This window comes from Porites lutea, chromosome 4, assembly GCF_958299795.1.
Source record: "Porites lutea chromosome 4, jaPorLute2.1, whole genome shotgun sequence".
In the NCBI taxonomy this organism is placed as follows: domain Eukaryota; kingdom Metazoa; phylum Cnidaria; class Anthozoa; order Scleractinia; family Poritidae; genus Porites; species Porites lutea.
In genome coordinates, this window is record NC_133204.1 from 31224355 (window position 1) to 31250333 (window position 25979).

At 40.2% G+C, this 25979-nt stretch overlaps 1 pseudogene; it reads left to right on the forward strand.

The window, feature by feature from the left end:
* Positions 1 to 3050: 3050 nt before the first annotated feature.
* Positions 3051 to 3995, forward strand: LOC140934525 (uncharacterized; annotated as a pseudogene).
* The last annotated feature ends 21984 nt before the right edge of the window (positions 3996 to 25979 follow it).

The following is a 25979-nucleotide window of genomic DNA, read 5'->3' on the forward strand; positions in this document are numbered from 1 at the left end:
TCCAACATTCTCAGTGATTTGCTGCATTTGTGTTTATATTTATATAGGTTAGTGCAGAATATCAAAATATCTGCGGTACGAAGTTTAGCAGATATTTGTTTTCTGCACGTTCTGAATTTGGTATTTTCATTGTGTTTTTCAATGAAGTGTTCAGTAGTTACGTAATACGTGTTAATTGCGTTTCATATATAAATTGCTGTCAGTCAGTATGTTCTTCCTTCGGGTCTGCAACGCCACACGCTACAACACTGTTCTTTTATTTTTATGTTATGGATTTTATTTTCGTGTTTTTCTGTATGTGTTCCCCTTTTTTCAGTGCGGGCATTTTGGTCATTTGAGTTCCACGTGCTTGAAGCCTGCGGATTCTTCGAAGAGTAGCTCTCGACGCGATTGACTATAAGATGGCGACTCGTCGACCTGTGATGAAGTTGAGTGTGATTTAATTCATTTATTGTCTTGTTGTGGCGACGAGTTTAGAGCGAAAGGCGGAAGCAGTGGCGTGAAAGGTCGCTTGCAATCTTCGTTTAACTTTTGGGTCGAGACTTTAGATGCACCAGATTTTGTCCTTGATATGATTAGGCGCGGTTACAGATTGCCGTTTGCCGAGTACCCCTCGCAGCGCTTTTTGAAGAACAATAGATCAGCTCTTCAGCATCCGGAATTTGTCGCTGATGCTATTAGCGAGCTTTTAAGTAACGGCTGCATTGTTGAGCACGAATTCCCCCCGTATTGTGTTAATCCTTTGACAGTCGCTGTTGGGAAGAAGCTTCGCCTGGTTATCGATCTGAGACACGTAAACAATTATTTAGTAAAACCTATATTCAAGTACGAGGACTTACGATCGCTTTCTCAAGTTCTCGATGAAGGACACTAGTTTTTCTCTTGGGACCTTAAGTCCGGTTACCACCATGTCGATATTTGTCTCGACCACCAAAAGTACCTTGGTTTCGCGTGGCCTTTTTCTGGCGTTGTCAGATATTTTTCCTTTACAGTACTGCCTTTCGGGTTAAGTAGCGCTTGCTTTTGTTTTACCAAGTTAATGCGCCCGTTAGTTAGGCGTTGGCGTTCTATGGGACACAACAGTTTCATTTATTTGGACGATGGTTTCGGGAGTCGACCAGACAAATGTTCTGCCTTGGCAGCTAGCTTAATTCAACGTAAAGAGCTCTCTTCATCTGGTCTTCTTTGTAACGAGCAAAAGTCTCACTGGGATCCAGTTCAAATTGGCGAATGGCTAGGCTTCGTTATTGATACTATTTTAATGTGTTTCCGGATTCCCGAGAAGAAAGTTCTCAAGCTTAAAGGCTTGCTAGATTCTGCGATTCAGGATGGATTCTCTTCATTTCGCGAGTTAGCGAGAATAGCAGGCACTATCATTTCAGCTGCGTTATCTGTTGGTCCAATTTCTCGTCCTTTTGACCAGACAAATGTACTTCGCCATTGAAACCAGATCGGCTTGGGATGACATAATTCATTTTCCTCCGAGCCTTTTACAAGAACTGAAATTTTGGTATTGCAACATCGACTGCTTAAACGGCTATTCTATTAGGCCACCGTTAGCTACGCATACCGTTGTATTTTCCGATGCTAGCGACGTTGCGTTCGGAGGATTTTCGGCTACTTTAGACGGCTCCGTCGTTAGCGGCATGTGGGAGAGCGAGGATATCGGCCAAAGCTCTACGTTTCGCGAGCTGAAAGCAATTTTTTACGTGTTGCTTTCTTACGTGGCTCAACTGAAACACAAGAGAGTTAAAATCTTCACTGATAATCAGGCCACCGCCAGAATAGTTGCTATCGGAAGCTCCAAATCTCACCTCCAGGCCCTGGCTATGGATATTTTCAATCTTTGTCTTGCCAACAGCATCGTTCTCGAAGCCCAGTGGATCCCTAGGTCTCTTAATGAAAGAGCAGATCTTCTTAGCAGATTTATTGATACAGACGACTGGTCCATCAATCCCTCGGTATTTCGACTTGTCGACGCTAAATGGGGCCCTCACACAATTGATCGCTTTTCGTCCTATTACAATGCCCAGCTTCCGAGGTTCAACTCTAAATTTGCTTCCCCAGGTTGCAGCGGTGTGGACGCCTTGGCTCAGGATTGGCGACATGAGAATAACTGGGTTTGCCCTCCGGTCGGTGCCATTGTGCCTTCAGTTAGGGCTCTCTCGTCCTGCTCCGGTTACGGCACTTTGATCGTTCCACGATGGCCTTCGGCCTATTTTTGGCCTTTTTTGCACGACAACGCCTCCCAGTTCAAGTCTTTTGTTAAAGAAGTGTTTGAGCTTCCTTGTATTGAAGACCTCTTGCTGGAGGGTCCAGGACAGAAGCAGATTTACAAAGCGCGTCCGTCGGTGTTCAGAGGCTGCCCGAAATTTAAAATGTTAGCTTTGCGGATAGATTTTAGGTGAGCTTTCCCATTTTTGTCTCCCCTTACAGCTCATTATTGTCGGTGTTTTAGGTTTATCTTTTGTTAGCCTCGTTTTGGTATTATTTATTTTTTTGCCTGATTTGGCACCGTTATCGTGTCTGCTTTGGTAGTGTATTTTTGCCTGATTTGGCAGCTTTGTTTTGCCTGTTTTGGCAGCGTATTTTTGCCTGATTTGGCGGTGTATTTTTTGCCTGATTTGGCAGCGTCTTCTTGGCTCGGAGTTCGATGTCCGCTTCACCACGCAGTTTGCCTGTTTTGGCGCCGTCAGTTGGCCTTATTTTATGTTTTATTTTATTGGTCTACATTTGTTTTATTGAATGTTTGCTATTTTGTTGTATTTTTTACTTTTTTTTACAGCATTACTGGGCCCAGCCAGTTCGGCTTCCGTTTGTCGTTGTTTCTCATTACATGTCGTTTTTACGCTGTAGTACTGTCCGTGCTGCATGGCCTTTTCCTGCCTACTTTTATTTTATTTTTTAGATGTTCTCCAATCCGGGATTTGGAGTGAAGCGAATTCTTTGGCCGATCCATCCTTGCGCAAGCTTGTTCCAGACCTTCTCCATTTACAGTTTGAGTCCAAGGCTCCCTCTACCGTGCAGAAGTATAGATCTGGCTGGATCAGATGGCGTGAATGGGCAGATTCTAAGATTGGCGTTCCAGTTATTCCAGCGAAGCCACTGCACATTGCTCTCTTTATCAGCGAACTTACTGCTGTTTCTATTTCTAATAATACGGGGATATCTCCTATAGAGTCAGTTGCTTATGGTATTAAGTGGGGTCATAGTCTGGCCGGTATTGTAGAACGCCCTACTGGTCACCCCCTTGTTAAGTCGTCCTTGGAGGGTGCAAGAAGGAAGCTTGCTCGTCCTGTTCAACCCAAAGAGCCTTTATCCGTTGACACAGTTTTAAGGATCGCTGAATATTATATTTCTAGTAGTTCGCTTGCCGTTATTCGTTTTCTTTTCGTCCTCTTGGATGGCTTTGCTGGTTTTTTCGTATCGACGAAATTCGCAATTTGACAGTTAAAGATGTCTCTATTTTCAACGAGTACATGTCAGTTTTTATTCCTAAACGCAAAAATGATCAGTATAGAGAAGGGCATACGCCCTTTCTAGCTAGGTCTCATAAGGCTACTTGCCCAGTTTCTATCACCGAAAGGTTACTTAAGCTTTTCCCTTCAACTTGTGAGTCATCTTCGCCCCTCGTTAGGCGAATCGTTAAAACTAAGTCTAGGGAGTGTTTTCATGCTTCTAGAGGAGTTTCATATTCAACGCTAAGAGATGAATTTAAGAAATCTGTTAAACCATTTGTAGGTGACATTACTCTTTACGGCACGCACAGTATAAAGTCTGGTGCCGCCTCAAATCCTGCTTGTCGGAGTGTTTCCGCTGATCTGCTAGATATGCATGCTGGCTGGAAATGTGCCACTTCAAAGAACAGATCTATTAAGCACACCGTTAGTGATCGCTTAAAAGTTGCTCAAACTATTGCTATTTAGTTTTCGTTTGTTTATTACAATTATTTAGTTTATTAGTAGTCTTGGCGGGGGACTTAAGTCGTGCCTGGCCCGCCCCAGATTTTCTATCCCTTTTTCCTCACGGGGTTTTTTAGGTTAGGTTTTTTCTGGCCCCCCTGGCACGGCTTACTCTATTTGACGTTTTCATTTCTATTTTGTAGTAGTTGTTTGCATTTTCTTTAATAAAGTGGCGTTATGGCGTTACCACACAGGCCATAATCCAATATTCTCAGTGATATGCTGCATTTGTGTTTATATTTATATAGGTTAGTGCAGAAAGTGGCTTCAAAGAACCTCAAAAAGCCCAAAGTTGCCGAAAATTCTAAAAGTTGCCAAAATTCTAAAAAGTTGCCGAAAAGTTGCCGAGCAACTTGTGGCTAAGCCTAGTCCGGACTTTTAGAAAGAAAAAAGTCGTGTCTTTTTCGGCGTTACCTTTTATGCGTACACTAACGTGGATAACAGAGAAAGAGCTGGAGCGAGTTATTGAAAATTCGTAGGAGGAAAAACATGGAAATTCAAAGCGGCAGTGAGAAAATGAGAAATGCTAGCGGCCAGCGAGGTGAAAATGAGCGGTAGTGAAAAATAAGAGCGAACATGAACACTGGAAGTCGTACAAAACAGCGTGTAGTCGTGCAAAACAATGGCAAGGGAATGACAAAAAAGCGTGCTGCACGTGCAATTTGTTTTTCTGCTAATTAGATCTATTAGTCTTGAAGCCATTTTCATTGTCGTCCCCCGTTTAGCATTACACGATTTAATTTTTTTGTTTACACGTATTATTAACCAGAGCTTCGCTTTTAGCCCTGGCTAAATCTATATATTACCTACATTAATTTTTTCTTCGTTTAGTGTCGTCCAACAGACCCAGTTTTTTGGCATTTTTTAAAAAAGCAAGAAAAAGAAATGACAAGGTTTATCTTTTTTTGAACTTAAATTAATTCTTTTAATCTAAAAAATGAGCATTATAACAGCATTTCCAGGCATAAAACGTTCGGTGGTGCATCCTTTTTGTTTTTTACCCTTTCTGGGCCTTTTTTTAATGAAATTAACCATCACATTTTCCGCCATATTGAGTTTGTGTCGATTTGGTGACCATGTCTTGTTGTTTTCAGGCCCCAAGGCAATGAAGCTGGTGTTTCAGGCCTCCTGCTCTCAGATTTCTGGTGATTTTTTTTCACCCCACCGACCGACCCACCCAAAACCAGGAAACCTATTCGACGCTAAACGGACGAAAAGGGGATGAGCTAAGCCTTATGATTTCTTTTTGGGCTTCCTCACCACATTGCTTCTGCGTATTTCTGTATACTTGTCTTTTGCTTTGTTTTGCTCTTTTTTGTTGGTAAAATAAACTGTAACTGTACAAAGACCCTCAATATTCCCTTTGGAGGTTCTCGAACGCGCATTAAAAAAATGAAAAAGGCGATGATTTATTGACCGCCAGGGCAATGGGATGGGGTTAGTGCTCGTTACTGCGCTACGGTTCACTCGTACGCTGTCAAATGGTCCCGATATACAAAATAAAAAATGACTGCGGACAGACCGCGCCAATTCACATCTAGACATCAAGCATCTTTTAAGATGGGACTTATCGCCTCTCCCTGTTCATGGAGTTGACTCAAGGTGTTGACGTCAATTTCGTGATGCCCTGCATGTTCCCGGGACATGTTTCAAAAGGGCCTTTCCACAGCTACGGAGTCCACCGTCACCTTGTCAACCGTGCGAGAAATGATGTACTTCACAAAAGCAAAGAGAAGTTATTTTCGATTTGCCCCGCCCCCTACCCCCGAAAGTCCCCGACAGGACCGCTTCAAAGTACTCCCCACCCCCGGGCCCAAATGGCTGGACTTGTTCCTGTGGTTGCGCGGGGGATAGTAACAGGTCTAACTAATTGCACCGTGCATCAATGACAGTTTAGCTCATTCAGAAGCCCCTTTCCCTGGCTAGGTCAAGGTGTGTGCACCTCCTTTAAGCTGTTTCTTCGGTTCTTACTGAAATTTTTTATCTTGAGGAAATTCACAACGACAGGAGCAGGTTGTGGGCTTTTTTCCCACCCCTAATCCTACATCACGGGAAATTGGGAAATCCCTCGGGTTAGGCAAGAATTCGATAATCCTTCCAAAATCACCCATTTCACCGTGTGAATTGGGTATTTTTTAGCTTATTTCGAGGAAATACTTTTTGCTTCAAATCCAGGGAGGGCTTTTAAACACATTTTTTAAGCCAAATAGTTTTTGCTTGAATCTGCTTACCCAAACTTTTCGTATAGAAACGACAAATACCCGAAAAAAAGCTCGTGTTTATGGTGGTGGTGGCATATTTCCGATAAATTCAGTTCAATGTCAAGCGTTCCGTCGAAATGCGAGCCCAAAAACAGGTGGTAAGCGGACAATCTGTGAAAAGTAACGCAGTCTCTGTCGTCTGAGAGCAGCCGAAGATGCTCTTGCTGATGCTGTCCTTGATGTTTTTTATTTCCAGTATCTAGGAAACCCATGCTAAGGTATGAAAAATACACTCGTAGGCATTGTTCTTTCCGCTAATGGCAAATTCCTGGACGCAGAAACGTTGTGCTTTTTGAAGTTTATTATTGTGCTTTGCCCTTTGACAACATTACGTGACTCGTGCGTTTGGTAGCAGAAGATGGCTAAACTCTGCTTTTCTTGTTGGAAAACGGCTTTAAATTTTATCAGATCGCTCGATAAACACGTGTTGGTTTCTGATAGCTGATAACATGAAACCACTTTTGTTCAAACTGATTTCTTATTGCATTTTTTTGAGTTTTTAGCATCGGCCCGCTGAGTCTGGAAAGCTCAAAATTTCAGAAAAGTACTACTTGTATCTTTTGGCCTCAAAAATTTTCTTTTGAGTTGCCCATGGTTTTGAAAACAGATTTTGAAAGAAGAGATAACGCTCTTTAACGTGGTATAAGACTCGTTACTGAAATCGAGGTACCAGTCGACGATTTAGGGCTTTGAAATTTGCCATTTTTCATTGAACGAAAACGTTCAAAATATTGAAAATAATGAAAAATCTCCAAAATATTACACTTTCGTTCAAACTGAGTAAATCACCACTTAAAATGCGTGCAATTATGTACTCTTCTAAATAAGTTATTTGTTGTCCTCATTACAATGGATTTCAATTTTAAAACGATTTTTTTGTGACACATGGTCTCGGGCCTGGAAAATCCGGTCCGAGAGCCGCGAAACCAATAACCCCCCCGTACGTGGAAAATAATTATTGGATCGAAGTAAAAATTACATTTATGTTAATAGCTTACCTAGTGCTACTTAGTGAATTTTTTTTAGAATTTTCGATTTTTCACTTTTGTAGACCTCTGGTCGATATTTAGTGACATCCGCTCTTAAGAGCCACAATGGCTCTTGATCACAGTAGATTAGCCCTGGAAAACGAATTCTTGGAAAACAAATCAGTGCGTTCGACAAGTTTACTTAACAAAATCTTGCCAACAAATCTGGGTGCGTGTAAACCAACATTTCATACTTTTTATACATCACATCTGAGGTGAAACAGTGATATGAGGCGCTGTTTTTATCATACAGACCTCAGAAAAAATGCAGTATTTCACAATTTTTCAAGAAAAATTGCACTCGTTCAATATTCAGAACCATCGAAGCACGCGTGGGCTTTTAGCAAAACCGTTCAAAAAATTTCCAAAATCACCTATACGGCCAGGCGGTTCTCACTTTTGACAAGCGCCAAATTTTCAGTGAACATTAAAAGAGTTACGCTTCAACATAATAAAGAATTTATTGTTTATTATTTATTTAATAATTTTATAACGATGTGTAATCTTAAAAAGCGTTTGATACACGCGGCCCTTTTAGTATTCCTGCAAGCAATGTTTATGAACGACTGAAAACAAACGGCAAAGCGATTAAAATTGCAAGAGACTACTAACAATCAATAAAAGAAATATAATTCGGACAAACATTTACAGAGACAAAAATTTTCATTCACGAAGACAAGTATTAAAGCGTCTCTAAAAATCCTGAGTCTTCAAGCTTAAGCTTAAAGCTTTTAGCCGGCTTCCCGGTGTTTACTGTTTTCAAAGATGAACTCTTCGGAACGTTTTTTCTTTCTATTTGCGGAGATAAAATATCGACTAAGGGCTTTTTAAAGTTCTGTAAGCTTATATCAAACCTCATACTAGGTCAGATCATTGTCTCAGATCTCTTTCCCGCCAGAAAATCTCTACTTTCCTCTACCCCAACAGTCCATGCGGACTACTTTCCACTACCCGGAAAGTCCGTACGGACGGACGTACGCTGACGTCATAACTAAAATTTCTCGGATGGATAGTTTACCAAATTATCTTAGTTATGGTGTTATATTGACACACACTACGTCTGGGCCGCCTGTGCTGAAATATGGTAAGATTCACGGTGTCAACAAATGACGAAACATTCCCTTCCTTGCACGGGTGTAAGAATATAGAAAGAAAACCTAGATCGAGATAAAATATAGCTTGAAAGTAACTTTGAGAAATATGCAACAAACCTCGTAAAGATGAAATATAGATTAGCTTTCGTTTTTTCGTACGAGTGTTTTGAAAATGCCCTAATTTGCATAATTTCCATTGGGTCTTCGACCAGGTTTAGGCCGTATTAAACTTTCCCATTTTTCGCAAAAACCGAGCTTCGCTGGAACTTTTGAATGTTGTTTTTGAAAATAGTTTACCAAAAAGGTTTTTTGGTGAAATAAAAAAAATTGAATTTTTTCATATGGCGCCGGATTCTCGATAATTACTGACAACAGCTCTTAAGAAGTAAATTCACTTTCATTCTTTTTGTCAACGTGTTGATGATTGGGTGCTCTTAAAACCAAAAGAGAAAATTATCTGAGAAAAATACCTTTGAACAACAGAAAAAGAATCTCGGGTTAAACTTAGCCCTGGGTTAAGCGCCAATCGGCCTTCGAGCAACTGGGCCCTGCAGAACGTTTGCGACAAGTCTTTGTCAGGCGATTCGCTTGGACGAAAACGTTCTAAGTGTTTGTGAGGAATTTGTTTGTAAAAATGGCCTAAAGACCTATTCGGGCTAACTCAAATGTTGTACCCAATTCAAATCTCCCGAGGTTAAGATGTTTTGTCTACTGTATTTGCATTATAATGTGGCATTCATGACAATTAAATGATATGGAAATTCCTGAAACAAAATGTTTTATTCCCAAGGGTTTGAATTGAGTACAACATTGAGTTAGCCAAATAGGTCGATAGGCCATTTTCAAAAACACCAAAACAAAAAAATTTCCCTGCAAAATTTTGCATAAGCATTGTTTTCAATTTCTCTTCGGAATTACAATCGCCCTAAGAGAAATTCATAACAATGCTTATGCAACATTTTGCAGGGAAGACAAACAGAATTATGGTATTTTTGAAAATGGCCTATAGGGCTGATCATTTGCCTAGAACACGCAATGAAAGTTGTGAACTGATTTTAACGTGATCTCACTCATATTATCTAGTTTTATCATCACCATTCTCACTTAATCATTCCACTTTTGTTCACTTTTGGCTTTGTTTTCTTATGAGCAATGCAATTTGCACATGCAAATGAATTTCTTGATTTGTTTTACTTTCGCTTTCATTTCACCCACTCTTACAATCATCATTTGTTACTGGGGAAATAGAACACTTTCATCTCGTCTGTTGAGAATGAGCTGAGTAACTTAAATGAAGCTTGTCATGACCAAGACATATTTCATCGAAAATGCACCATCTAATTGTTTTCTGTGCTCGGAGCGGAGAAATTATAACCACGATAACCTGATGATGTGTGCTGTTTTGACAACAGCTACATTTACAGTAATCTCAATTTTTTGCACTTTAACATACACCTGATGATCTCATACTAGCCTGTGCCAGGCTCTTGATAGGTCAGTTCAGCTCGCTCCCTCTTAAGTTTCCACCCGCTTAGAGAAATTTTATAAGCGGGGCTCTGATATACTTCCTGTCTCCTTCGTGCAAGATTTTTTGATGCTCTCGACATGCACAGTTTCGGAACACTTCATTCTGAATAATTAACGTCTTTCGTCGGTAATTTTTGAAGTTACGAGCGATTAAGTCAAAGTGTTGTGCGCATTTAACGTTGCTATACCTCATCAGTACCACTAAAACATGTGTACGTCGTACTGAGGAATGATACTGACTTGATTGAAAGCTATCTATAATCATCATGCTCGAATTAAATGATCTTCCTATCAACTACTTGTCGCCGCTTGTCGTAGCAGTATATTAACTTTGTTTGATCAAATAAAAACTTAAATATAGCTATCAACCTTACCTTGTTCAATCGTGAAATCTGAATTGTGGTTCGATCGTGGGTGTAGTAAAAAGTGCTGTATGTGGAGTTGCATGAAATGGAGGTAGGTACGGACGTCGATAAAATCAGGAACACGGAACATTCTGGAACATCTCGGAACATTCTGGAACATCTCGGAATATTCCGGAACATGAAAAAATTCAAATAATTTTTATAAAATCATTGCGTTCGAGGTTCGAGAAGGCAACCCCTATTTATACCTTATTAATTTTCAATAGACTTCGCGCATAGTATATAAGCATGTGTTAATTATTCACAGTTGTCAGTTTGACTAACTTTAGTTGGAGTCGCCTCACCGTTTCGGGTGCGCTTCCGTCCCAACGAGGTCGAATGCTCGAGTAATGGTCCAAGAAATGTTTCTTCATCTTCTTCAAGGCTCGGCTCGTGCCACTTATTTGCTCGACTTTAACTTCGTCGACATCGCAACCTGTTTTGCAAGCTTAGCGGCAGCCGAAGATGATAGACATTCGAACTTCAAAAATTCCACCACGTCTGATCTACTAAACTCGACAGAACACCCAGGTATTTTCAGTTTTCGTTGTTGGATTTGCATTGGTCTAGGGAGCCTTATGTTTGGTCTTTTTGCTGGTTGTTTTAATTCTCATTTAGTTTGTTTGGACCAGTGCTGGGAAACCAGTTTTTTTATTTTCGTGCTTTAAGCACGTGCTGGGTAATTTATTCGCTATTATTCTCGCACGTCTTTCTTTTTTTTTCTGCAATCTTGCGTTGTGCACCATTTTGTTATTGTAGTTGTGCTTGTTTTCTTGGATATTTGGAAAATCAGTTATTTTATATTTTTGAACACTTGTTCATTTTGGTTGAGGACCGGCCAGTTAAAATCTTAAGCTTTTGTGTCTTTGTGTCGCCAGGTGACGTGGCTTTCCTTTTGAAAAGAGGAACCTAGTTTGAGCCACGAGTTTGGGAGCATTGCCCAGTGTGCCACGTGGTGCCGCGATATTTTTTACCGAGGACTCTTTGCCTATCAGATGGTGGTTATAAGAGAGAAGAGACGAGATAACGTTTTGGTCGAGGGCTAAAAGAGTGGCGTTGCTGTGCCACGCGGTGCCTTTAGGAAAAACATAAATAACATCGGTCGCGGTGCGAGAGACGGACGGTCGGTCGCTCTGTGCCACGGAGTGCCCCCTTCCCGCTCTTTCACTTGCACCATTTTTTTCGCCCGGGTTTGACTATCGTTCCTCGTTCTTTGCTCCTAAACTGCACGGAAACGCTTGCTACGCGGGCTATGGCGGAGCGAGAGAGCAGTGTCGCTCTGTGCCACGGGGTGGCGTCGAAAAAAAAGGGATCGGTCGCGGACCTAGAGAACGTGGTCGCTCTGTGCCACGGGGTGGCGTTAAAAAAGAAAGGATCGGTCGAGGACCGAGAGAGCGGTGTCGCTCTGTGCCACAAGGTGGCGTTTAAACAAAAAAGAGAGAGAGATCGGTCGCGGACCGAGAGAGCAGTAGGGAGTTTAAGATACGGAGACTACGGACTACGAACTACGGCTGGACGAGCGTTGTATGTATGTATGTATGTATGTAAATCTTTATTTGAACACGGGAAATCATCAGTTAAGCTTAAGTTAAAAACTAAAACTAATTACAACTGCTTTACATGATTGCCGTGTGGGAATCCGATATATCAGCTACCTTCTTGATATTTCGCTTAAAATGCTCAACGGATGCAGCGTTTTTTAAGTTTTTGGGCAAGTTATTCCATAACATGGCCCCGCTGTAAGAGAAGCTTCGTTTCAAATAATTGGTGTTTGGTTTGGACAGGGTCAGCCTTCCCTCAGAGTTTCTTAAGTTGTAAGCAGAGTGACGCTGAGAGAAAAGACTTTGTAGATATTTTGGAGCAAGGTCATGTATGGTTTTATACATCATTAAGGCTTTTTGTTTCTTTCGTCGAAGAGATAGCCTCTCCCAGCTGAGGGTCGAGAGAAGGTGGTTTGAGCTCGCATCAAAAGGTGATTTAGTAATAACTCTGGCTGCACGATTCTGTAATTTTTGGAGCTTATCACTCAAGTACCCACTCAAACAGTCCCAGACGGGGCTGCAGTAATCAAAATGAGGCATAATTAAAGCGTTATAAATTTGAATTGCAGTTTCTTTGGATATAAAGGGCCGCACACGTTTTAGGGCGCCTATAGCTGAAGAGACTTTCTTGCAAATCTCTTCAACGTGTTTACCCCAAGAGAGTTGAGCATCTATGGTAAGACCCAAGGATTTGGTATGATCGACTCTCTTGATAATTTGGTCATCAATTTTGATTTCTACATCGTCACATTGGGCAGATAGTCTTTGTCTTGATCCAATAATCATTAACTCTGTTTTAGCAACATTTAGACTGAGCTTGTTAGTTTTCAGCCAACAGCTAAGGTTATTTAATTCAGGGGTTAGAGCTAGCTTAAGCTCTGTTAACGTCTTAGCAGATAACGTAAGGTTGGTGTCATCGGCAAACATTCTTGGTACGGCGCCCCGCAGGGAGTTGGGAAGATCATTAATGTAAATTAAAAATAGCAAAGGACCCAATATGCTACCCTGCGGCACGCCGCAACTGAGGGTACGAGCAGATGATAGTTTGCCACTGACATTACATCTTTGGGTTCGGCCACTTAAGTACGACGAGAACCATTTTATAGCTGCCTGATCGACACCCAAGTATGACATCTTACGCAAGATGATCTCATGATCAATGGTGTCGAATGCCTTAGTAAGGTCAATAAAGACAACGCCATTTAGAAGGCCATTGTCGATGTTTACTGACCAAGCATTTGTTGCCTCAAGCAAAGCCGTGAGCGTACTATGTAGAGAACGGAACCCTGATTGGCAACCTAGTAGCAATTTATTATCATCTAGATAATGGAAAAGTTGATTATAAATAATTCTTTCAAAAACTTTCGAAATTATAGGGATTACAGATATTGGCCTGTAGTTGTTAGGGTCCGATTTAATGCCCTTTTTAAAAAGTGGAGTCACTTTGGCTGTTTTCCAATCGTTTGGATATATCCCAGTTAGAATAGACTTTGAGAATATTGAGGTAAGAGAGGGTGCGACGATATTAGCAGCCATTTTCAACAATTTACTCGGAATCATATCAAGACCGGTGGCTTTCTTTTCATCAATTTTCGACAAAACGTTAGAAACAATATCAACACTCGGAATTTGCAGAGAAAACGAATGATCAGTGGGCTTTAAATAAGACAGCGTTGTCCTTTGTTCGTAGCACTGGGTTGAGTCGTGCAAATATAGAACGTTAAGATTGCACTACAGACAGTAGAATACAACAGAAGAGGCGGAGAGGGAAACAACACGCAAAGATTTTCTTGTTTTCATCACAGTTCACAAAAATGCAAGTCAGTTTTGCATGTGATCTTATCTTTAGAACAATGAACAGATTCTTCCATACTTGAAGGAAGCAATTACGTCGGGTGAAATTGGTAAACAAAGTTTTGGTTACACAGGTTTTATTTTTTCGCCCATGAATACTTATGTCAAATATTAAAGATATAGACAGAAATAGTAATAGCTCATTTATTAGATTTAGAAGATGGACTTCTCCGACTACTGATCTGATGTAGTTTGAAGTACTGAAATGCCGAGTTTCGATTGTCTCGAGCACGTTTACATCATTTTTATTCAGCAAATGGCGCGATACAAAAAGTCGCGTAAATAAATGTTACACAAGTTCAAAGACTCACTAATCAGTTCGAACAAACATTGAAACTTTAAAGTTTTAATAACCATCCACATTTCTAGTTTGTTTGAATTTTGTTCTTTTTCTTTTTTTCGTTTTTTTTTTTGGTTACCGTCTATTGTTAGTGATATTGTTTTTTTTTTTTGTATTATATTATTAGTATTAGTAATATTAGTTGTAACATTATAATTATGTAGGTAAGTAACTAATTTGCTGTATTAATATCAATTTGTTTCAATAAAGAATTATATTTAAAAAAAAATAAAAATAAAAAACCTTGAAACTTTTCAAGTGCGAAGACAAAGTAAATACCTGCATGATTTCTCTTCTCCTAGGCCGTCAATCTGAATTCTGCGTATAAACAGCTAAGCTTATTTCAACATGAACTTAGCTAGATAAAAATGTAGTCACAACAGTGGATTAAAAGCGTAAATCTGAGCAGAAATTAGACACAACTTACATATTTCGCTTCCCTCCCACTTAAAGCGGGTGAATTGAAAACTTTTTTACGAAAAGACGAGATTCTTGAATTCGAGGACCGAGAGAGCGGTGTCGCTCTGTGCCACAAGGTGGCGTTAAAAAAAAGAGAGAGAGAGAGATCGGTCGCGGACCGAGAGAGCAGTATCGCTCTATTCCACGGGGTGGCGTTCAAAAAGAAAAAAGGGAAAAAACAAGATGATCGGTCGTGGACCGAGAGAGAGGTGTATCGCTATCCCTCGATTCGGTATAAATAATGCATCACAAGGTAGAAAAGAACGCAACTCGAAAGGGGTTTTGGAGAGACCTGAGTCTAGAAAGTCTTTGCTGTTTCAATTAATAAAACGAGGACTGTTTTTGGGACGGACGGGCACAGTTCCGTGCTCCATACCATTGGACAGCGGAAAGTCATGGCTGAACTGTGCTTTAAAGTGGGCCATATTTAGCATACTTGCCCAGAGGAACGAGCGGAGGAGGCCTGGTTACCGTGATTGCCATATATACTTGATCGTTTCGTTGGGTTTATCGACAAATTTAAGCATATAGGCACTATTTTTACCTTTTTTTTCTGGCGTCTGTGAGGTCTCGCGGTTGGAGAAGTGACCCCACAAGCGTTTTTCCCATAGGCATGCCCTTTAGCCCGATTACTCGGGCTACGGTGGTCATTTTCTCCGAGCTCGGGTTTGCAGTCTCTTTACCATTTTTCATATTTTGATCGTTTTCTTCTCGGTAACTTTCGGTGAAGAAACGCCGATATTTGTGCCTTTAACGTTACTGAGAGTAAGCAGATACAGACATGTTTAATATCTCTGGATGTAAAACCGAGTTCGGGGAGAATGGCCACTGAGTGAAAGGATAATATCTTTAGGGCTTATATCTGCCCATATTATCGGGCCCGTTTACTTATACCTGGGCATAAGGAATAGAGGCGTACAAGCACTGAGTGGGGTCTTCGATAGTCACCCTTTAAGTAACGGTGTTCACAGCCTGTCACTGGTGCATGACTGAACGATTCATTGAGTTGGGAGCAATCCGGGCGTATTTGGGATGTATGCGGTAAAATTTTTCGCCCTTTTGTCTTCTTGGAGACGCTAGAGTCAAAGAGGACAAGTTTTCAGGTTTATGTTTTGGCACGTTTCACCAGGTTTTATATTTGTGAATTATGGTAACACTTACTACCGCTTGTGAAATTTTTTTCGATTAGCTGTATTTTGATTCTTACAACAGTAACAAGGGTGACTGACTTGGATGTCACTTTGTATCCGTACCCTCACTCTTCGGTGGCAACTCAGTATTGAGTGGTAGGCTTGGTGCCTGGTTGTGATCACTCCCGTTTCGTTCAGAATAACTTCTTCATTAATGTTCACAAAACTACTGGACTGGAAGTTCCTACAAGCATTGTTCTTTCTCTTTAATGATTGCTAAATTCGGGGTTGTTTTCCCTTCGACAAGTTTTGTCGCTCTTACACTGGGTGGAGTGTTCTCGAATACAGTTCATTATTCTGTGAGGGCAGCTTTGTACATGGTTTAAAAGGTCTCGTTAATCTACGCTCTTTTGTGAGTACTTTCGCACGAATTTTTTCTCTGCTTTCCAGACCAAATATTTGGAAATGGTCTGGGTTGTGTCAAGGCGCGGGTATTGAATTCCTAGATTAGGAGTGGTGGTGACATTAGCGTATGCCCTGGAAAGCCACGAAGTTCGGCTCTTAGAGATCTGGGGCAAGGTGACTCGTTAGGAGACTGTGAGAACATACTTGCCCGTTACGCAGCTGTCTCCTTTTAGTGGTCGCGTCGTCCTTCGGTTCCAAACCTTGTCTGGTGAAATTTTCCTACTAAGTTGAGCATATGTAGACGAGTGCATACACGTATAATTTTGGATGTTGGATTCTTCATCTACCTCTCTGTCTGCTTTGGCAACCGCATTACACCATCCGTCCTTTTGGCCTTCTCCTTTATTGGGCTTAGTTTGTTTCGTTTTAGCGTCGAAGAGAGAGCGAGCCCGTTACAACCCCTGCGGGGGCGTTTGTGGAGTTAGTTATTTGAAGATTATAGGTGGCATGTGTTATCAGATGATGCCTGGTTTACCCTGGGATTGCATGACCTCTACGCGTTTCGCAATGAATGAACCACGAGATAGACATATCCCTTCTTTACCTTTGTTAAACAATTAAAATGAAAGCGATGAAAATGTTTGTAGTGCGCATGTCTAGATTTTGTATTGCTATCAGTATATGTGATTGCTTGCTCCAAACTCGATGATTACGATATTTCCTGCTGCCTGGGGTGTGTGGCCTTGGACGTTAGAATGGATCCTGATGTATTTTCAAGAGACCCAAGGTTTTTTACCCGGTCGATTCAACATTTTATCAAATGGTGAACAAAACTCAGGTTCGGAACATTCCGTTCAGCAATCGTGTTTTCCTTGCACATATTTGTCCCATTTACCGAAAAACGGTTGCAGGATCCTGCAATGGTAACCAGAGGTGGGTTGAAGTCATACACCACGGGTTTCCGTCGGAACATCCCCACTAGGGAAACAGATCTGCTTTTCGAAGATCTGTTGCTCCCGAAGATTTTCACTTGAAGGGAACGTCAGGTGTTACTAGATCACTAAGTCGGCTATACACGGGTCGGGATCAGTATGAGGCAGTTTTTAAGCTCAGTTTTTTATTTCTAGCCTTTAATATTTGGTCTTTTTAAGTGGCGTAATAGTACACGAAAGTTGGCATTTTCAATCGTTTTTACTGTCTTCAGAAAGAGTCATAATCTTTAATATGCATTGTGTGGACGTTTTGTTTTGTTCAGTTGACAACCCTTTTTCGCGAAAGACTACAGATTTTGCTGAAATCGCATCGTTTTATAGGGAGGGAGCCATATCCTCTTCCTTCGCCAAGCGATTTAAGAGCCCAAGCTGGCTTACTCAATTTTTGGAAACTGGAAGGGCAAAGTAGACGCGTTAAGATCGCTGTAACCCTCACCCAAGCCCTCATTAATCAGCCATATAGATGAGAACAAACAGTTACGAGAGCCATCCTTTCGGGTTTTACGGGTTTGCATTCGTGAATATATAGTTATTACTCGTCAACTCAGTTTCATTTCTCATTACAGAAGGTATCGACCATTTCCGGGCACTCTCAGCTTATTCGCTGGTGATGGGGTAGGAGTTTGGGGTCGACTCAGACAACCGACACCGGTTGCTTCCTAAAGGGCTTACATTTGGCTGTAACATCAGATGTACCTGTAATATTACACTATTGCTGGAAAGATCACTTGTTCCCTGGTGTCAAGCAGACTCTGCCCTCTTTGTGTGATTATTGTAGTGTAGATCTGCATTGGGTTTGTGAGAGGTTATCCTGGCCCCTTTCAATCAAAATAGATCGCGCACAAAGTTTCCATCTAAACTAGTCCCGTACGAACCTAGGCTAACCCGGGAGCCGCCCTTACGCGATTTAGAAACTACATATATAATTTCTCCCGCAATGCTAGGACAAAGCTAACAAGGATCACATGGGTTGGTGGTCCCCGTTCCATAATTCAATGCGCTTCACTTCATTAAATTGAATCGCGCACCTAACCATGCAGAGGCCGCCGACGCGTTAAAATGGTTGCGTAAATACTAATACGTACAATACCGTGTAACAGAGGTAAAAGGGGGTTGACTGGCCTGCATGACTCCCCGTGCCCGGGGCGTGTTTTAGCCTTTTCATAGTTTGGCTCCCATGCCGGTATGTCTTTGAGCAACTGTCCTCCTTTGTTCGATACGAGGGGCGGACTCTTGAAAATCTTGCTCAGTAATGGTTGTTGTTATCTTCAATGCTAGTTTCTCACGAGACTTTGCTTTAGGTTAGGCACTTAGTCTGACGGTATTGTGTGACTCACAAAAGGCAAGATTCGTAGATTTCTCTTTTCTGTCGAAGGGCTAGTTTTCTGTCTCAAAATTTATTTCTGAGAGGGTCGTACGTGCGAGATCCCGTGTAACCTCTCTCTAGCAGATGTGATTTGCACGACTCGAACGAGTCGTACCACTTGAAAGGGCCCCCTCACGACAACTTTGCCAACCAAGTCTTTGTGTCGCTAATGAGATGCGTGTTCTCCAATTGCACTTGCAAGTGAGATGCAGTTTAACTATATGTGATACCTCCAGTATCTCACGGAACTATCACCCATTCACCACTAGTACCAATCGCATGAATTGAAAGGCTGATCGAACCACTTTTACCCTTCGTAAAAGTTGAAGGACACAGAAACACACACACGACGACTTTCACAACTTGAGCAAGTGGAGAGTATTGGACAACCCTCATCGACTTGTGGCGATTTGTTAAGATTTTGTTGTATGGGTTTGGAGATTAGTTAGGGTTGGGAGAGTTCAATTTAGTTAAGGATTGGGAAGGGTAAGAGTTCATCATGGTGTTTATGTTAGGATTATGTAGGGGATTCTGCAGCGATAAGCGCAGTCTGGGGTGACTTCCCATAACTAAAGTATGCAAGAAGTATGTTGAACTATTTATAAAGTATGCAAGAAGGAAAAGTATGCAAGAAGGATATTGAACTATTTATACCTTATTAATATTCAATATACTTCGCGCATAGTATATAAGCATGTGTTAATTATTCACAGTTGTCAGTTTGACTAACTTTAGTTGGAGTAGCCCCCACCTACCCGCCCCTTCTGCTTACTTTATTAGCATCTACATGTCTTCCCCATCGAGCTTGTTCGTCTGGGGTGACTTCCCATAACTAAATGCTAATAAGTATGCAAGAAGGATATTGAACTAATTTGTGTTGGGTTCTGTGCATTATTGAATATGCTGTGCAATTAATAAGTGAGGTTTTTTCGAGATTGCATTTGTCGTCGTCGACACACATTTGCCTCGCCTTGGGGCGCTTGTTTACGTTTTGCCTCACTTTGACGAGCTAACTCACTTGGTGATTCGTGTGTCCTCGGCGTTCATCTTTCAAGCATTTGCTGAGGTCTGCTATTCTGTCTTGGTAACTCGTTCATCTTTTAAAAGTGTGCTGGATTTTCGTATAACGTACATATTTAAGAGTTTGCTGAAGGTCTACTATCGATCTGTGTTTAATGAACCTTCCAAAGCGTTCATCTCTAAAAAGTGTGCTGAAAGTTTACACCCTGAGTAAAATTTTACTTTGGATTAAACCTTCATATTTTTCTTTGGAAAATGCGTGCTACTTCTGGTGCATGCATCAAACCGGGTTGTTTAACTCGGTGTCCGTTGTACCACAAAGTAAATTTACTGGCGAGTTGTGAAGCTCAGCATCTGTTGTGCCACAGTAAATCTACTGAGTTGTGTAGCTAGGCGGCCGTAGTACCACAGAGTAAATCTACCGCGTTGTGTAGCTCAGCGGCCGTCATTCCACAAAGTAAATCCACCGAAATGTGAAGCTCGGCGGCGGCCGTTATTCCACAAAGTAAATCTACCGAGATAGATAGATAGATAACTTTATTTAAACACGGTTAAAATTCCTTCAGTATGTACAAAAAATCTAAGAACTATTATACCTAACTAAACTAACTCTGATTAACAATATATTCATAAAATTTTAACTACCTAGCTATTTACAAATAAAAGCTGCTTTTCAAGGATGCCTTGTAAAACTGTATTAATGTATGATCTCATTCAAAACTGTTGCGACACAGTTTGCGTTTAAAATCATGTAAAGAATCTGCAGATCTTAAATCATGGGATAGGCTGTTCACAGCTTAGCTCCGCTATAGGAGAAACTTTTCTTTAAATAATTGGTACGGGGCAGTGGAAGGACTAATTTATTTTCAGTATTCCTCAATCGATAAGAAGTTATTTCGTCACGAGATACAAATTTAGATGTTAGATAGTCGGGAGTCATCCCATGTACGGTTTTATACATCATAATAGCCGTCGATACTTGTCTTTGGTGTTTAAGCTTACGCCAACCCAGTGCCAGGAACAAATCGTCCACATTACAATCAGAATTAGCGGACATTAGAATACGGGCTGCACGATTTTGGAGCCTCTGCAGCTTATCGTAAAGACCAATGCCGCAGTTGCTCCATACGACATTACAGTAATCAAAATGCGGTTGAATTAAACTGTCGTAAACATTAATTAATACATTTAAAGGAATAAGATGTTGTATTCCTTTAATTGCACCCAAAGCAGAAGCAGTCTTTTTACAAATACTCTGTATGTGGCATTCCCAGCTTAAGTTTTGGTCAATATGCACTCCAAGATGTGAAGATGTGAAGCTCGGCGGCACCATTTCATCATGACGTATGATATTTTCGGCACCGGGCAAACGAACATTTTAGCTAGGGAGGTACAAAAGTCGGGACCGCCAGTCCGGGTCGGATCAACTCGGATCGGCCCGGATCAAATAAAAAATAAAAATAAAATAAAATGGGACTCAGATCAACTCGGATCATAAAAAGAAAAATAAAATCAGTCGGCGTCACTAACCTTTCACCGGCCATTTTGTTTTTTTTTTCTCACGAACTCGTGGTTGCGTAAATTTATTTTATTTTTATTTTTTTTAATTTTAATGATACACTAGTGAGCAGCACACATACACTTCCAGTGAACATTTTCAACTTGGAAGGAGGAGAAACCATGCTCGCCCGGGACAAAGGAAATTTTCATGCCCCGGGCGAGAAACGAACTCGCGACCAGGCTTCATTTTGCCAACAAGTTGATGATTGGACGCTGTTAAAAATAGCTGAGAAAATTATCCACAGAAAGGTTTTTTAACAAAAGAAAAAGAATCCCGGGTTAAGCGCTGATCGGCCTTCGAACAACTGCGCCCAGTAGAACATCTATTGCGCTAGTAAAACAAAAACTTCTTTTTACATGCCCAAAGCATTCTGGCCAGTGTCTCCTCAAATAACAAGCACTTGAGACGAACCATACGATATCACGCTGATCACTAGCCTTCAAAACATTTTCATTATGATACACAGTTTAAATCGAGGTGTCGCTGTACGTAACCGTTGCGTTCAAAATACGCCATAATCATAGTTATCTATCGCAAGAACCATCCACCGTTTCCCCTCAACTGCTTCCTGTACGCCTAGCAAACATATCGAACGCACTCTCCTAAGCTCAGATTACTCCTAGTAACAATAAATAAATGACAATAAATATAAACATAACTAAATAGCCAAAAAAATACAACTAAAGAAAGAAAGAAACTGGCTTGTAATAGGAAAGGAAAAAAGTACTTTCCCGCCAACTCACTTCACGATCACATAGAAAGCAAACATGGATTCAGACAGCAGTTCGGACGATGACTGCCGGGTAATTCATGTAGTGTTGCTTTTGTTACTTTAAAATGTTTTGTAAGACTCTTTTTTTGCTCATGAAGATCACTAGTGTTAATAGTGGAATAATCGAGGTGAGTGCCCTTCATCTTCGTGAGAAATGTACGATCTCTTGTATTTTCGTTTCTCAGGAAAAAGGTAAAATAGATTACGTTTGTATTCAAGCGATATTAAAGGGACAGTTTCCCGATTATGCGCACGTGCGAGCGTCATGTGTTTTTTCTTTAAAAGACAATAGAACTGTCATATTGACTCGACAAGATTTCCTGAAAGACATAAATAAAAATACAACCTCAACGCTATGAATCATCGCAAAGGTTAGTCAAAAATTATATTGATTTTATGGAACTAGTTTTTCTAAACATGTAGCGCCTGTTTGTTTCACAGGACGAAAAAATCAAGTATCCGTAAACTTAAACATGGTGGAAACACGTGACTCCGTTGCAGAAACACAGCGGCAAACGCGTGTTTCCGTTAGCGGATACATTACGGTTTTTCAACGGAACCGGAACACTTTTTTACATGTTTCCGACAGATTTCCGTTTCAGGAATCACGTATTTCCGCAATCGTTAACGTGAGCTTATGTTGCGGAAACGCGATATTCCGTACCGGAAAAATGTTATTTCGTTCGTTCTACTGGCGGAAACGTGAAGATACGGTCCGGCAACCTTTTCTGTGTTTCCGTCTGTTTCCGTTACTGCATAAATATGTCTAAAAAGTTTCATATTTGCCGAAACCAGGTTTTCCAATGGCAATTTTTCTTTATTCTTACATGAAATTAACCTTTGAGTATTTTTCCTGGTTAACTTACATGCAATGACGACTTGTTCATTATATAAGTCAGACAAATATATACCATCATAAAACTGAAATCCATCTGTGTTGCATTTAAAATTTTATTCCATTTCCTGCACATAGACTCGTATCAAACAATGCTTATTTATGGTCCTATATCATACGCAGAAGATGCAAAGTGAACATAATTGTAAAGTGCTTAGAGGGTATAAAATAAGTGCAAAGATTCAAATGCACAAATTATATCAGCAAAAAATGAATGGCTAAACTTTTACATAATACAAGTACTGTTTTTTGAGGCAAATTAATGGTATACTTCACAAATTGAAAACCTAGCCTTTTTTCAACATACTAACAAATTTAACAGACACTAATGTAATCTTGAATTCAAGTGCAGCTTATGGCTAGTGATAGTTTTGTAGCCTATAATATTTCAGCAAAGTGGAATATGATTTGTCTGGTGAATGTCCTGAGTAGGACTGTTGTTGACAGCGATTGACGTTTTATCAACAAGGTGATCATCAATTTCATGGTCATTGTCAAAACATCAGTTCCTGTTTGATCATTTTCCACTTTCTTATTTCAAATGAATCCTAGCCTTAAACCATTCAGGATAACAATTAAATTATTATTTTGTGTCAGGAAATATTCTTACTCTTCTGACATGGTGTTCTAAACTACTTACAATTCTCTACGACCAGTGCAAAGATTCAAATGCAAAAATACACCAACCAAAAAGTATGGCTTCAGTTTTACATAATTCAAGTCTGCTAAAATTGTTTATGTGTTTCATGTATACCTTTTTTTACAACCTCTCACAAAATCAACAGATACTTTTAAATGAATCTTATAAACTTGAACATAAACTCTGTTTCATTATCACACATTGATGAAGGTAATAATTATTATTTCAAGACCTTGACAGTTTTTCAAATTGTTTTAAGGGGCTACATGTATGCAGGGTGCAAAGAAAATCATTTTTACAACTTGCCATCTGGGCAAGCTGAAGCTAGCATTTACTAGCCCAGACGTCATTTCAACTAGCCCCAAAAGCTTTCTGATGAGCAGAATTTATTTCACAGTTCTTCTGTCATTCGAATTTCTCAAAAAACATCACTTGCCAGTCGGGCAAGTTAAGAACAGAATTCACTAGCCCGATAGCAAAATCCACTAGCCCTGGGCTATTGGACACTGCTTTCTTTGCACGCTGTGTATGTCACGAGGATACTAGTGTTTTAAGTCACTTCTATTCTCAAGTCATTACTTAGTGCTCGATCCCTGGATATTGACCAAGCTCTGTTTTGTGAGGCTAATTAAGTTCCATGATCTTGCTTGCTTTGAGAGAACCTTCTGCACCAAAATTGCATACCAAGGTGATCTGACTGTTGTATGAAAAACAAAACAAAGTGCTTTTAAGTAAAATTTGACAGAGGCTATTCCCCAAGCATTCAGGGGGAGGAAAAACCTTTTTGCAGTAAGAAAACTACACGTAGTAAATGAATAATATAGAAATCACAAATATGTACATGTATACAGTTGTGTTTCATAGTAATATAGTCAGGATGATATGTTCCCTGCACAATAAGACTGTGGACCAAGGGTTTAATGCAAACAGAGGCTGTCTGTAATACATCAGTCAATTCCAGCTGTGCCGAGCCCCTACCCCCCCAGGAATAAATTGAAGAGGGTTGTAAAGGTATGTTCTCGATTTTATGCATGCATTTCTTCATTGCATATCAAGCCAGAATTACACAGAGAAAACCGGAGCAATCGATGTGAATCAATGTGTTTTGGTTATTGAATCAAATTTCTGTTGATATTACTTCAAGAACATCCTTTCATATTTATAAAACTATTCGCAACATATAATGTTACAGCGTTCTACTAATTTTAATGTCAATAATTTTATATCAATACTAAAACCCTAAACTGGTGCATGTAATCGCGGCGTGAAGTCTTCATTAGAATCCTAGAGCTATTACAAAGGAAGACGTTACCTGAAACGAAAAATCACACATTAAAATGCTTAAAACGAGATTATTCGACCGTGTGATCAATGAAAAATGCTGCAGTGTTGACAGCGGACGGGGCATTTGCCCTCTATTTTTGTCCCCACCCCGGGGGTTTTGACAGCTCAAGAGTCCCCACACCCGGGAATTGACTGATGCATAATTCCTGATACCAGTAACAAAAAGCCTGTTTTTCCAGGTCACAAAAGAGAAAGTTTAACCTCTTGCAGGTGGCACATTATCAACTACATGAACAGGGTCAATACCAGGAGAGGCAGGGGAAAGTAACTAGGTCTGGAACCAAGAAATGATATTCTCACAACTTGTAAAGCAAGGGAATTGCAGTCATGTACAGTTTATAAGCACCCCCCTCCCCTCAGTGTACAATGTATTACACAAAACAAAATTCCCATCAACCGTTTCTGAATACTATCAAACACAGTTTTGAGCTTGATGCCTGAACAAAATCAAAACACACCGAATGATATTGAAAAAAAAATAAATCAAATGTAAAAACTGAGTCACCTTTGGGAAAGCAAAAAAGCCAGGGAAATCTGACAAGCGCTAGATTCAGAAGGAAAATGCTCACTATTCAGGCCAATTAAGGAGCAAAGAGTAAAATCGAGATGATTTCAACTTGCAGATTTAAAGACCTTTTCCTTGGTAAACAAATGTACTGACATTTTCACAGAGAATATATATTTTAGAATTAACTCTGAAATTGAAATATTAAAAGAAGCAAGACCTTTCATCACCTTGACTACTTTCACACTGGATCAATAATTAACACACATGTCATCAAGAGTTTGGAATTTAAACGTTCAATGTTGTTCCATTCAAATTTTCCTTACGTGAGTTCCACTTTGTTTGATAACTCAATGTTTGATTGACTTCGAAAATTGTACGTATGTACTCAACTTTTTTTGTGAGTTGGGTTTTGTTGAATGGCTAAGCTGCATTAAACTCTTTCATGTGAAAGAGTTTGATCTAGCTTGAAAACCTAACATTCAATGTGATATGCTGGATATACATGTAATTCCTAAACTAAAATATTTTAGCAGTGAGAGGCGTACCAACAGAGGAAATAAATCAATAATTGACAAAATATCATGCCTTTTGTTTTTCTCACTTGTATTTGTACCTTGGTATTGAAGTTGCAAGGGAAACTAAAAAACAAGTGACAGTCACTGCAACCATATAACATCTTAACCGACAACAAGGCACACTGAGCTATGAGTGAGGATATCACAAATTACTGGAGAAAGTGTCAAATTTAGTCAAACTAAGTCTATTCTATAGAGCTTATGTAAATAGGAGCTTGCTTATCTGAATAACTTAAAATACGATAAAAGTAAAAATTCTGCCAAACATCTTAAAATTTTAATGAGTAGATTTTGAGAAATC